This window comes from Trichosurus vulpecula, chromosome 1 (genome assembly GCF_011100635.1).
Source record: "Trichosurus vulpecula isolate mTriVul1 chromosome 1, mTriVul1.pri, whole genome shotgun sequence".
Lineage (NCBI taxonomy): Eukaryota > Metazoa > Chordata > Mammalia > Diprotodontia > Phalangeridae > Trichosurus > Trichosurus vulpecula.
The window spans coordinates 460827939-460842079 of NC_050573.1; positions in this window are offsets into that span (position 1 = coordinate 460827939).

A 14141-nucleotide genomic window follows, 5' to 3' on the forward strand; every position below is an offset into this window, starting at 1 on the left:
GACATCAGGAGGGTGTAGGTCACTTCTGATTAAAGTGTAAATAGAATCCCAGTCCTAAATCATTAGGCTCACACCCTTGAAACTTCCCACCCCCCAGCACCTACACCTACACACACACACACACACACACACACACACACAAATAGATGGAGGCCACAGTCTCATTATCAAGACTTTCAGTCCCCCTCCTCATTTTAAAGTCTGCCCTCTCATTGACTGTTTACCAATCAGGGTTGATCTCTGCCTATTAGGGGCACCCACTTTTCCAAAAATGTTTAAGCATTCAATGATTTCCGTGGTCTTTGTCTTTGGTTGCTGAGAGAGAACACTGACCATCAATTTATTGATTATTTGCTAGCCTAATTAATAAGTTGATTAGTAATTACTCAGAAACTCTGATCTCTCAGGTTTTACATTTATCTCACTGTGTAGACAGGGATTATGTTTTATTCACCTTCACATTATACATAGAAGATGACATAATGCTTTGCACAAAATCAGGAATTCAATTAAATTCAAATGCCTTTAGTTAGCATCTACTATGTTCTTGTATGACATGGGAGACACCAGCACAAGACTGCTCAGCATGGTGTGGCCTCATCAGAGAAGGTGTTGTGCTCTATGAGCAAAGCAGAATTGAAGTAGGTCAAAAGAAGCTCAAGAATCACAAATTTAGAGAATCCATCTCAAACATTTCACATGAACTATTTATGCCCAACCTGTGGTAGGGCGTTCTGAGCTCATGTTGGTCTGATCAGCCACAGTCAAACACACTGTAACTTGACTCTAACATAGTGATGTCATCTTGGCCCTCTTCGAGAACAAAGGACAACAACCAATTATGGTTCCAGGCACTATGTTTGGTTCTAGGCTACAAAGACAAAAAGAGAAATGGTCTTTGACATCAAGGAGCTTAAATCCTTGGGGAAGCACTCCAAGGCTTTGTATTCTTCCCAGTCACCGTGCAGTCATGACCCTCCAGGGAAAAGCAATGTCATTCTTAGTTATACCTCTTGGTTGAAAGGGAGAATGATTATAGCTTCCTTTCAGTCCAATAACTCCTTACCTTTTTCAAAGCCAAGAGACTTAACTAAGAAATCATGGGATTTTAAAGCTTTAAGTTACTTTGACTTGAAAATGTCATTTTATTCCCTATTCTATAGAACAAGTACACATGATAATTAAATTCAAAGTAATACATATACATAAGCAAAAACAAAATACAGAGAAAGTAAATATAGACTCATTGAACAAAAGAGTCGATTAGCCTCCTATTATCTACCCATCTCTAGAATCGCATTGTGCTTTAAATACTTAGCAAATTATATATTGTTATAATTTTGGATATTACACATTGATTACTCAAGGAAAAATTTATAGATTCATATGAAACATTTCCAAACCATAAATAAAAGAAAAACAAAACCTGTAATCTAACTTTTGCTGGGCACTAATGAGGAGTGGGTATGGAGGGAGAATTACAAATAAAAACAATACATTTCAACCAAAGATACCAGCAGGTGCACAACATGCAAATGGCAAGCATGGAAGCCGGAGTGACTGACATTCTGAAGACATTTTCCAGAGAGATGACTTGTCAAAGCTGAGAACATTTGAACAGCAGGGCACAGCGAAAAGACATTACTTAACATCCTCACATTTCAAGTCTTTTGGCGGTGTACGGCAGAGTCACTTACCAAACTTAGGGAGGGAAAATCGACATTAGCTGTTGAGCCATCTACAGGGCTGCAGCTGCTAAAGAGAGGGGGCATGTGTACCTATCTGTTCCTGGTCCCAGCTGCCTTTCAACCTTCTCACTGTTCTCATTTTTAGGCTGTAAACATTCTGAGTGACGAGGGGGACTGGGATCTGTGCTATATTCTGAACAGAGCACTCGGAGCATTTTAAGGAACAACAACATTTTGCATTGGACTGGAGGGAATAGAAATTCTCCTGCAATTGCTAAAATGGGAATATCTTTTATTCACAAAAAGCTGTTCTTTGGCTGACCAATTTAGGAGTGTTTTTTTCTTCTAAAAAGGAAGAACTTTTCTTCCTCCCTTGCTTAAAAGAGTCCTGTACTTCTGCCATTGAAACTTGTTTCTAGGGGGCCATGTTGCAGCAAGAAGCCAGCTGGACACAATGGTTTGCACAAAAAGGAAGCTGGTTCTGTAGCACATAGAAACTCTGTGGGACAATGGCTATAAATGCTGCTTTTCAGCATGCATAATGGAGTGGACACAATTATAATTGTGGAGAAAAACTAGTTATAAAATTAAACAAAGGAGTTAGAAAAGGAGGGAAAGTCTTCATGGGAAGACATGAACTTCTCTGATCTGATAGGAGAACTATCCAAGAACTTTCCAAGACCAAAGAAATTAGCAATACAGTAGAAAAAATGGTGGGTTTGTCTGTCAGTCGAAAAGCATTTATTATGCACTTACTGTACGTGCCTGGCACTATGATAATAAGTGCTAGGAATACAAAGAAAAGCAAAAACAGTTGGAATTTTGATTTGGAGTCAAAAGACCTGGATTTGAATACCTTTTCTTCTACTTCTAACAGATGTAACATTGGGCAGGTCATTATATCACCCTTGCCATCTCTTTCCTCATCAGTAAAGTGAATAATTGGATCAGAAGTGCTAGAGCTACTTCAAACAGGCTCTCAAAATGCTCAGTTGTTAAATTTTCAGTGTAAACATTTACACTTCATGAATTGGCTTCATTTATTATTTTATTGATTGTCTAGACTTAAGAGAATAGGGGAGGAGATGTTTACAATGGAGGTTAAATTTAAAAGTGCATTATATGTACATTTTTTTTGAAAGCTGGTTGTTAAAACATTTACCAGTAGAACCTTGATGTGCTTCTTCCAGAGCTAATATTCTTGATTCTAAATTCAATCCAGGTAGACCATGAGAAATTGATGTAATACTCTGCATCTATTCAAAATCTCAATTATAAGCAATTGATCAACCTGCTGAACCCTCAATGAAAACTGTGGGATTCCAACTTAGAAGCCAAAGCTGCTCATTCTTATGATGATTTTTAAAAGGCTCTGCTCCCCGGTCTTGTGACAAGCACAAAATGGCATCTGCCCACATCCTAAATAAGTATTAGAAAAAAGTGAAAAATGTTTGGGTAGAGCATATAGTTGTTGTTTTCCTAGACTGCTCATACCAGCATATATAAATATTTGAGTCAGGGATTTGCTAATACTAAATGAAAGAATATAACCTCAGGGGTAGAACTAAATACACTAGGGAATACCTTCCATTTTTTTATTTTCTTTTTTTTTTTTTTGGTACCATAGATGCTAAATCCCTCGACTGTATCCATCAAGACTGCAGTCAGAAAGTCTGAGGTGTGACAAACATTATAAGATCATCAACAGTGAGTGCTAACTTACATGCTCCACACCATTTATGTCAATAGCTGTTATATTTGTGGCACAGAGAGATGGCCTTGCAAGAAGGGTTATTACCACATAAAATGGAAGTGGGGGATAAAGGGTAACTTTATCTATTGCCCCTGGTTAAAATAAATTGTTGTGACCCACTCACAAGCACAGAGGCCTGAAAGCCAGTGGAGGAATTTTATACCTAATTCCTAAAATTCTTTGCTGGATCTTTATTTGCCAGAAGTACCTGGATTTGAAGATCAGAAGCTAATTGAATCAAAGGAAACAATGATTGATGCATCTGTTCTTCCACCAGGGTTTGAGGGAATCTTCCTTTCCAGAAAAAAAAATATAGAAAAAGCACTGGACTGAATTGCAAACATTGTCACTGTCCTACATTGTCACACTCTTTTACTGCACCCTTTTCTTGTTTCTTATTAGAATTTTTTTTAAAAAGTCAAGAAAATGGCTACTGGTTTTAGGCTGTTCATTAAATGAGAAATAAGCCAATAATATTAAGGCACTAAAATATTTGCAATGAACATAAATGATAAATCTGCTAATATTATTACATACACAATTACATTAGTAAATAAATGTTAATTATAAATGTAAATCAATATAATATAGGGGCAATGTTTTCTTGTGGTGATAAACGACTCCCTCATTGAGCACAACATAAAATTCTTTTAATTTTTTTATACAGCAAAAATAGACTTTAAAGAGTGGAGATTAAAATCACCCCCCCCCTCCGCCCCAGAAGCAGAGAAGTGTGTAAATAATTTTATTATCATTTATAGTCATTTTTTGTTAGATGCACAAGAAAACAAAGTGGTAGGAAAGAAGTCACCTAAATAAATGATTATTACAAGATATTTCAAATCCACATATAGCTTTTAACATTTGTTTTATTTCAGTGAAGTTGTAATATGCTAGACACTGCATGGGTGATAACATTCCATTCAACTAACTTCTCAGAAATTTATATCCATCCGAGTGTGAGAGGTCCTTTTTTAAAAATTGCCCCATTTTTAATGTTTTTGGTTTAATACCAAACCATTCAATGAAAAGTGAAAAAAAAATTTAGCTATCTCAACTTTAAGTCATCAGGTATCTGAATAGCAAAATATCTTATTAGTCAACTAGTCTAAATTTATTCCCATTAATAAAATGCTTACTACAATAGGCTTGTCCATTCTCTGCTTGAACACTCAAAGTAACAGGGACCTCATTTATTTCACAAGGCTATCCATTCCATTGTTGAAGGAAGTGTTTTTCTTTTTATCAATAATGTTTCCATATAGGAATAGGAACTACAACTGTGATTCAGTGGCGTAGGGCACGATCAGGTAAAAAAGAAACTCCTTCTAACAATGCAGATAGCCATATTCTCTGAAACTTACAGTCTTAGAGAGTTCATTAAAGTTCTGAGTGGTCAAGTGACTAGACCAGGATCACACAGGCAGTATGTGTCAGAGGCAGGATCAAAACCTAGATCTTCCTGTTTTCAAGGCAAGTTCTCTCTCCATTATTCTACACTATCTCTCCATGTTTCATTATGTTGTAGCAAAATCTGACCTCCTATAACTTCTACCCATTGGTTTTCATTCTGGCCTCCAGAGCAATATAGACTAAGTCTATTCCCTCTTTGAGTAGAAGGGCATCTGTTCTTCTCCAAGCTCTCACAGCTATACCTCATATCACATGGCTTTTTATATCTCATAATCCCAGTGATCTTTCCCTAGTAATGTTGTAGTCTATCTGCTGTTGTTCCCCACCACTCTACTGAAACTGATCTCCCAAAGGTTTCTAACTACCTCTCCTAAATTCTCATCCTCCTTGAACTTTCTTTTGGTATTAGACACTTCTGACCACCCCATACTGCTTGACATGCTCTCCTCCTTTTCGACTTTAACTTTGAACTAACATTTGTTTGTTTCTGGTTCTCCTCCTACTTCAAACTACTCTTCCCTCTCTTCCACTCATTGATCTTCCTTTCACCCTAAATATGGCTCCACACAGCTACCAAAGTAATCTTCAAATACAAGTCTAATCATGCTACTTTCCTATTTAAGAATCTTCAGTACCACCCTATCATCTCCAAGATGAAATACAAAATTCTCAAATTGGCATTTAAGGCCATTTGCAATCTGGTACTACCCTACATTTCCAGATTTATTTTATGTTACTTCCTTTTAAATACTCTATGTTTCGACAACACTGTCCTACTTGTTATACCTACTACACACCTTTTCGTAGCCTGTCTTCCGTTCTTCTCCCTTCCAATATTGAAAATTTTTCAAGGCTCAGCTCAGGTACCATCTCTTATGAGTAGTCTTTCCTTTCTTGATAGTTATTAGTTCTATCTCTCTCCCAAATTACATTTGTCTATTTACATGCTGTACCCTCCTATTGACTACAAGTTCTATAAAGACAGTAACTATTTTTCATTTCTGTTTTTGTAGCCCCTATATTTAACACTTATCAGAGTGCCTTGTATGTAGCAGGTGCTTAATAAATGTTTTTCCAATTGAATGTCCCCAAAGTTTTGCCTACAGACCTCTTAGTTTCTATGTGTGTCCTATCACTTGGTAATTTCATCTATCTCCATGAGTTTAATTATCATTATGTATGTATGATTCATAAATGTAAATGTTCAACCCTTATCTCTCCTCTGAACTCCAGTCCCCCATTTTCAAATGCCTGCAAGATGTTGCCATCTGTTTTTATTGGAACCTCAAATTCAACAAGTCTAAATATGAACTCCTCTTCAAATCCTGCTTCCCTTAGCTTCTCTGTTTCTGTTGATTGCACTAATCATCCAGGCTTAAAACTTGAAAGTTTTTCTTCCCTCTCCTTCAAGAGATATAATCACTTGCCGGGTTTTATCAATTCTATCTCCATAACTTTTCTCATGTATACGTGTGTATATGTACATATACATCTATACATACACATATGTGTATATGTATATATATTTGTGAACGTCTGTATATGTGTGTGTGTGTGTAATCATTTGCTGGGATTTATCAATTCTATCTCTGTAACATTTCTTGCATATGTCCCTTCCTTTCTATTCCCTTTGCCACTACCCTAAGTTCAGTCCCTCTCCCGACTGGTTTCTTTACTTCCCATTCCTCCCCTTCTTTAATCCATTATTCATCCTAATGCTAATGTAATCTTCCTTATGCTTAAGTCTGATCATGTGGCTACACATTGTCTGCCAAGTACAACACAAATTTCTTATCCTGACAATTAAGGTTTTTCTCTCCGACCCCAATCTACCATCCTTGACTCATTTTATACCACTCCTTTTCACTAATTCAACGTTCCAGCCAGTATGGCATTCTCATTATTCCCCAGTCTCATTCTGCCCTCACCTGTCTGACTCTGTTTGCACAAACTACCTTCTACATTGTGTTCCCCATCCCTACCAGCTGAAAGCTATCCCTTCCTTCAAGATCCAGCTCCAATCTTCAAGCAAGACTTCCCTATCAATTCAATGCGATCCAATAAGTACCTATAAGATCACAAAACATTATGGTTCGGTACCAGGGATATGATAATAAGTAGAACATAACCCTTTTTCTGAAGTAGCTTATAATCAAATAAAACTAATGATAAACATACAAATAAGAGAATGAGATCAATGAAGATATCCAGGTAAGGTACTGTGACAAACTTGAGGAAGGATAGAACACTTTCTCCAAGGGCAGGGATTCTCAATCTTTATTTAGTCCCTGTATCCCTTGCTTTCAATAAACCTCTCTGTACCCTGTGTTCATTATGAAAGGAAATATATTTAAGAATTTCCCATGAATATGCAGATAATAAAAATAAACTGATTTATTTCACTGGGACAATATATTACCAGTTATTCCCTGTACTCCTTGGCAACCTTCTCATACCACCTCCCTAGAGGTACTTGTACCATAGGTTGGGAATCCCTGACCTAAAGGTATCTGGTAAGGCTTCATGGAGGGGATGGCATCTGATCTAGGTCTCAAAGGAAAGAAATGGAGAAGAGAAAGTACTCACAAGGTAGAGAGTCCATTCCAGTTATGGAGAATAGCACTGGCAAAGATAAGGAGAGTGAGCATAAAAAGAATAGGGAATGGAAAGTAGTTCAAAATGACTGGAATGCAAAGCATTCAGTATGAAATAAAGCAGAATTGGTAAGTTAGAACCACATTGTGGACAGCTATAAATGCCAAGCTTCTACTTTATTATGTTGGCAATGGGGAGCTACTAAAGACATCTAGAAGTGATCTCATCCTTTTTTAGATCTCTCCTACCATTGTGCTTACCCTTACCTATGTGCTTAATTCTATCTGGAATTCCATGTCATTTCCTGCTGTCCTGATTGTCTGTACGATCCTCATGGATTTGTCTAACTCCAGATCACAGCCTTCTCAAGACCCAGGTGGGAACTCCAATGGCTGTTTCCATTAGCTTCTGACTGTTCTGCAGAGGAACATAACAAACAATAGTGAGAGAAGTCTGTTCTCTCCCTAGTTGAGACACTATTAGTATAACAAATGGAATGAACATTGAACTTGGTCTAGAAGGGCTGGCAACCCACCTTTGACACTTACTACTTGTGTAACTTTGGACAAGTCATCTCATCTCTCTGGGTGTCAGATCCTTCATATGTAAAATGAAGGCTTTGAACTAGATGATCCCTAAGATTACTTCCAGCTCTCGATACGAAGATCTTACAATTCAAACCTTTCCCTTATAACTCCCTGGATGTGTCTAAGTGTTTTGTCATGGTGCATCCAGCCAATAAACCAGATTAGTCAGTTCCCACATAAATTCCATGTCATCCCTCTAACAGCTTTGAATTTCATCAGTACTTCCTTAGGCAGCAGCTCCTCACCTCTATAAGACAACATCAAACTCAGTTTCCATTTTCCATACTTCCATAGCCTCCCTGACCAGGCTCTACCATTCCCTTCATTATCATAGGATTTTAGAGATGGAAGGAGCTTTAGAGACCATCCAATCTTACCTCATTTGACAGATGAAGAAACAGAACATTTAAGGTACTTATCCAACAAATGGCAGAGGCAGAGTTCAAATCCAGGTTTTCTAATTTTAATCCACTATTATTTCTACTTACAGAAGTATACTTCTAGTTACTCTCCTATGTTATTTGTAAAAAGGTCCAACAGCTATTCACACCCTTAGACTCTACAGGATCTCCTGAGGCTCCAAATCATATTCCCAGGCGACCCAATCAGAGGCCCCAGTATTTCATCCCTTGTGTAGCTTAGGAAAATAAGTTTGTTGGACTCATACATTGCTACCTATTTCCTTCACCCAGATCCAGATCTATATAGAACTGAAATCAGTAGACTTATTTAGAACTAGACTTGGGCAGGTTATACCCTACCTGCTTGACCTGAAGTCTTATGGGAGAAGGAAAGTCTAAATATGTCTTTGATTGAGAACTGTGGCATGCCTCCTCAATTCTCTAGAGTTGATAATAGAATTAAAGCCCAGCCCATTTGAACTCCTCCCTAGTATGTCACCCACCTTAATCAAAGAGAAACGACAATAAGAATAGAAAAAATGATCATCAGCATCCAACTCCATTCAATAAACACTTATTAAGCACCCACTGTTTAAGGAGCTGTATTAGATACTGACACAAAGCAAGGAAGAATGCAACATGGCATATCTAAGAAAAAGAACATCATGGCCACTGACCTAACATAGTAGTCTCTCTATTAGAGTTAGTAAAAAGGGCCTCCACTGAGCAAAACAAGCAAGTCTCATTGAGGCATAGAACTAATTCCCACAGTAATAATAAAGATGTTAACCTCTCTCTATTGAGGCCTCTGTAATTCTTCAAATTCTGCAAAGCAGAACTGAAGTATCTCGAAAGAAACACAAGACGTGCAAATGTAGAGAATCTACCCCAAATGTTTATATGAACTATGTGTGCCCAACCTGTGGTAAGCATTCCAAGTTCACATTGGTCTGATCAGACACCGTCAGGCACACTGCAACTTGACTCTCGTATGGTGGTATCATTTTGGTCCTCTTCTAGAACACTTCTCTCTTTCTATTGAGGCCTCGCTAATATCTCTTTCCATCTAGATTCACAGCTTTAGAGTCATGCTTGAGGGATCTCTCACCCCTCACCATAGTGCAGCAAAAGGAAAGCTGGATTTGGAGTTAGAAGAACAGCTATTGACCCATTTGCTGTTGCACATACAAAATCCTCCAGCTGTTCTTATTCCCATTCCCACAAGGCTCTCCCTCTTCACTTCTGCCTCCTGACTTCCTGAGCTTCTTTCAAGACTCAGCTCAAAACCAACCTTCTGCAAGAGGCCTTTCCAAGTCCCAAGCCTTCTCCCTTCCTTAACCTTACCCTACACCAGGACCTTTCCTTGAGATTATTTTCCTTTCAAATGGTACATATCTTGTATGTACATAGTTATTTGAATGCTATCTTCCCCATTGAACTGTGAGCTCCTTTCAAGCAGTGAATGTATTTATCTCCCCAGCACTTATCACAGTACCTAACACCTGATAGTACCTAACATAATAACCACTTAATAAGTGGTTTCTGATTGACTGACTGATTTTCAGCCAATTTTCAGTCATCCTGATACCCAAAGATACCCCTACACTTAAGGGAAGGAATATTATAAAGGGAAATGGCCTCCTTGCTCTATATATTTCCAGTCACCAGAGTTGAGTCACTTAATTCCCACTGAGGTTTTAGCTGTAGCCCAGTCTCTGGAATAAATCTGGCCCTTAAAAGGGAGAATCTCTTATGGAGTTATAATTCAGATAGCCCTACAGCAACTCAGCCCTGTTCCTGGTCCCATGAAGACCTTTTATCATAGTTACAGTAACTAAACCTTTGCCTTCTTCTTTTATTCAATGTATCTCTCTCAATTTCCTATAGTACACAAGTTAAATAGACATGACATTTATGCTTTCAGCCAAGTCCTTAAGGACCAAGAACAGAGGCCTGAGGCATGCCACAAGAGATCTTCCTCTAAGTTGATGTAAGTCTGTTAATCAGCACTACTTGGATGTGGTTATTCAACCAGGTATGAATCTACACAACTGCACTGTCACTGACCCACAGATGTTCATATACAATATAAATAATGTTAATTTGTGGATTTTCTAAGTCAACATGAAATTGGTAGGGATCCATTTCCATTTGAGTATAACATCACTATACTGCACCATTCTATAACTATTTTAACACAATTTATTTTTAATGGATCCATACTAGCTCATAGCAATCACTCCTTTCTTTGCTCACAAATAATTTGTTTACTATCCTAGTACATTAGTAAATCCATGATTTCCTATTTGTAGGTAGCATTAAACCAGATTTAATTGAAAGTCCCTCCATGACTTCTCATCCTATCCTATGCAATTCTTGTCCATGTTTTCCCTTTGATCTTCTATAAAGAGGCTATCCAGCATACTGGAGACCATCTTTTTGTTCGTTAGGCAAGTCATTTAACTTCTCTGGATGTCAGTTTCCCCATGGGTAAAATAATGGGGTTGGCCGAGGTGATCTCTAAGATGCTTTGTAACTCTGTCAATCCATGATTTTATTATCCTATGACTATAACAAGCTCTTCAAGAATGTTGATGTTTGGCATTATGTTTACTGGCCTATCATTTTGAGAATGTATCTTTTCCCCTTTTTGGAAATCAAGATATTTCCTCATCTCTAGTCTTCTCAACTTGTGAAAAGTAGACCATTAACTTTGGGTGATTTTTTTTTACTTTTTATACAGATTTTTGGCATCATTAAGAGATTAGTCTCAAGAAGTTCCAAGAAGTCTTTTGGAAACAGAAAATATCACAAATGCAGGGACAAGAATAAGAATCACCCACCCTACATGCCAAGTTATTTTGGTAAAACATTGTCTTAGGTAGATTCATTTGTGTGCTAGCACAACTACCCACACTTGTATGTACCACTTTATTTCTTCTCCCCCCGAAAAAAATCCCAAGAGCATCATATATACATGACCTTTTTTTAATCTTTTTTTATCAGACTATCTCACCCAGGCTAGAAGTGCAGGTGCTGGTCCTGGGCCAGATCTCACTAGTAGGGTTTTGGTCTCCTTTTTCTGATATGGGTCAGTTTACCCCTCCTTAAGTCAACCTGGTAGCCCCCCTTTTCTAGGGGATCATCATATCTCAAACTTAATGTGGACACCCAATTGGCATATCCTACTACAAGTCATAATTTCTAATCTCTCAAGAGAGCCATCAGTCTCAGAATCCCATTGACTCATGATTACGTGGCCTTACACCTTCAAACTCACTAATTTGAGCTGATATTTTAAGGACTCCAAACATCAATGAAATCACTATGTTTTCAAAAGAAGAAGCAGAAAACCTAAAAAAGCCATTTCCCATTTCGGTGGAAAGAGAAGGAGGATAGAAACAGGGAAGACTCTGGACTCAAAAATTGGGAGGAGGAAGAATGGACATGGCTTTGTGGTCTTAAACCAGATGTCTAAGTTCTACCACTTTGCTATTAAAATGTATCCCACTGATTTGCAGAATGGGAGGGATTCATGAATGTGGTGTATTGCACAAATTTTCAGATTTTTCAATGTATTACTCAGTTTTTCTGGTTTTTGTTCTCTTCTTTTTATTAATCTTTTAAAAATATTACTTGACATGTGATATGGCTTTCTGGAAGGAAGAAGGAATACTGGGAAAATCTTTGTTGATTAAAAAAGACATTGATAAAAATTAATTTTAAAAAAAGAGAATGAAATGTGCAATCTTGGTTAAATGGCTTTATGTCCTGGAAATCTAACCAACATGTATAATATTACAATGCAAAATGCTTTGAAAACTTTAAAGCACTATATATGTGTCAGTTATTATTAATAAAAATGAATTGACAATTTATGAATTTATGAAATGGGGACAAGAACATTTGGTTCTTTCGGTACTCATTTGGAAAGACCATGATGGTAGCAGGAAACAGAGCTGTAATCATACTTTAATAACCACAGAAGGTGTGGGGGCAAATAGCACAGAAAGCACAGAGACAGAGACTAGTCTTAAAAGAACAGGTACAGAGGCAGACAGTGTGGAGATAAGGGATGAGATGGTGAAAGAGGACAGGAAGACAGGAAGCATAAGGAAGAGGATGGGGTAAGGGAGAGTCAGAGAGTAACTGATGGAGAGTATCACTCATGTAGCCATGGATTAGAGTAAAAAGCACTAGGCAGCATGGAGCCAATGGAGATGATAGAGTGCTCGGGAGGAAGGGGGAGCAAGAGTTTGGGATTTCATTTTATGGGGGGAACAGACTAACTTATCTGTGCCACCGTGAGTTACTTCATTATCATATCCAAATCATCTCAAAGTTGTCAGTAAAACTTTAAAGTTCATATGTCTCCCATCATCTCAAAATTATCAGCACCTTTTGGTGATCCTGCTGGTCTTACTGCAGATGTCTGGAACTTGTTTTACATATGATTTACATATCATAGGATCAAAAATCTTGACAGCAGAGTCTAGATATTTTCCCCTGATTCTGTATATATTATTACCAGAATGTTATTTTTAGTTAATATATGATAAAATTTGTAAATCATGCTCCTTTGATCTTTGGGATGGTTTGTATGTTCACCTTTGCAATCTTCCTGCTATTGCTACTTTATACTGGCTATGTATAAACTTACTTATTATATGACTTGGGGGTGGGGGTGGTCAGGGGGATTAGAACAAGATACAATTTTAACACAAATAATTATAATCAAAATATGGGAAAAAAATGAATAAAGATAAATGTCAGCTAGTCTATAAATATTTATTAGGCACCTACTATATGTCAGGCACTGTGCTAAGTTCTAAGTTACGAAAAGGTAAAAGGGGGTCACTGCTCTCAGAGAGCTCACAATGTAACAGGTAGACAATATGCCAATAACTACATACAGACAAGCTATACATGTGTGGGAGGTGAGTGAGTGAGTGTGAAATAAATTTGAAATAATCGAGAGATAGAAACCACTAGAATTAAAAGGGATAGGGAAAAGAGTTTAGTTGGACTTGAAAGAAGCCAGTGAAGTCAAGAGGTGGGGATGAGGAGGGAGAGCATCCCATGCATGGGGTATAGCCAGTGCAAAAGTCCAGAGTCTTGAGTGAAGTATCTAGTAAGAGGAATAACAAAGAAGCCAATGTCATTGGATGTCAGAGTATGTATGTGGGAGGAGGTGCCATATAAAATGAAAGAAGAGTTCAAATGTTGGAGGGAGAGGAAAGGAAATAGTTATGAAAGGTTCAGAATGCCAAACAGATGATTTCATATTTAACACTGGAGGTTATAGGGAGTCACTGGAATTTATTGACTAGGGAGGTGGTTAGATGATTAAGACTTGCTTTTAAGAAAATCAGCTTGACAGCTGATTTTCAAATAAATTGGAGTGAGATGAGACACGTGGTAGGCAGACAAACCAGCATGCTATTGCAATAGTCCAGGCATCAGGTGATGAAAGCCTGTACCAGGATGATGACAGTGAAAGAAGAAAGATGTTATAAAGATAAAATCAATGGGCCTTGGAAACAGAATGAATATAAGAGATGAGAGAGAGTAAGAAATTGAGAATGACACCTAGATTGTGAACCTGGTTGACTGGGAGTATGGTGGTACTCAATAGTAATAAGAAAGTTAAAAAGAGATGAGGGTTTGGGAGGAAAGACAAGTTAAGTTCTGGACATGTTAAATT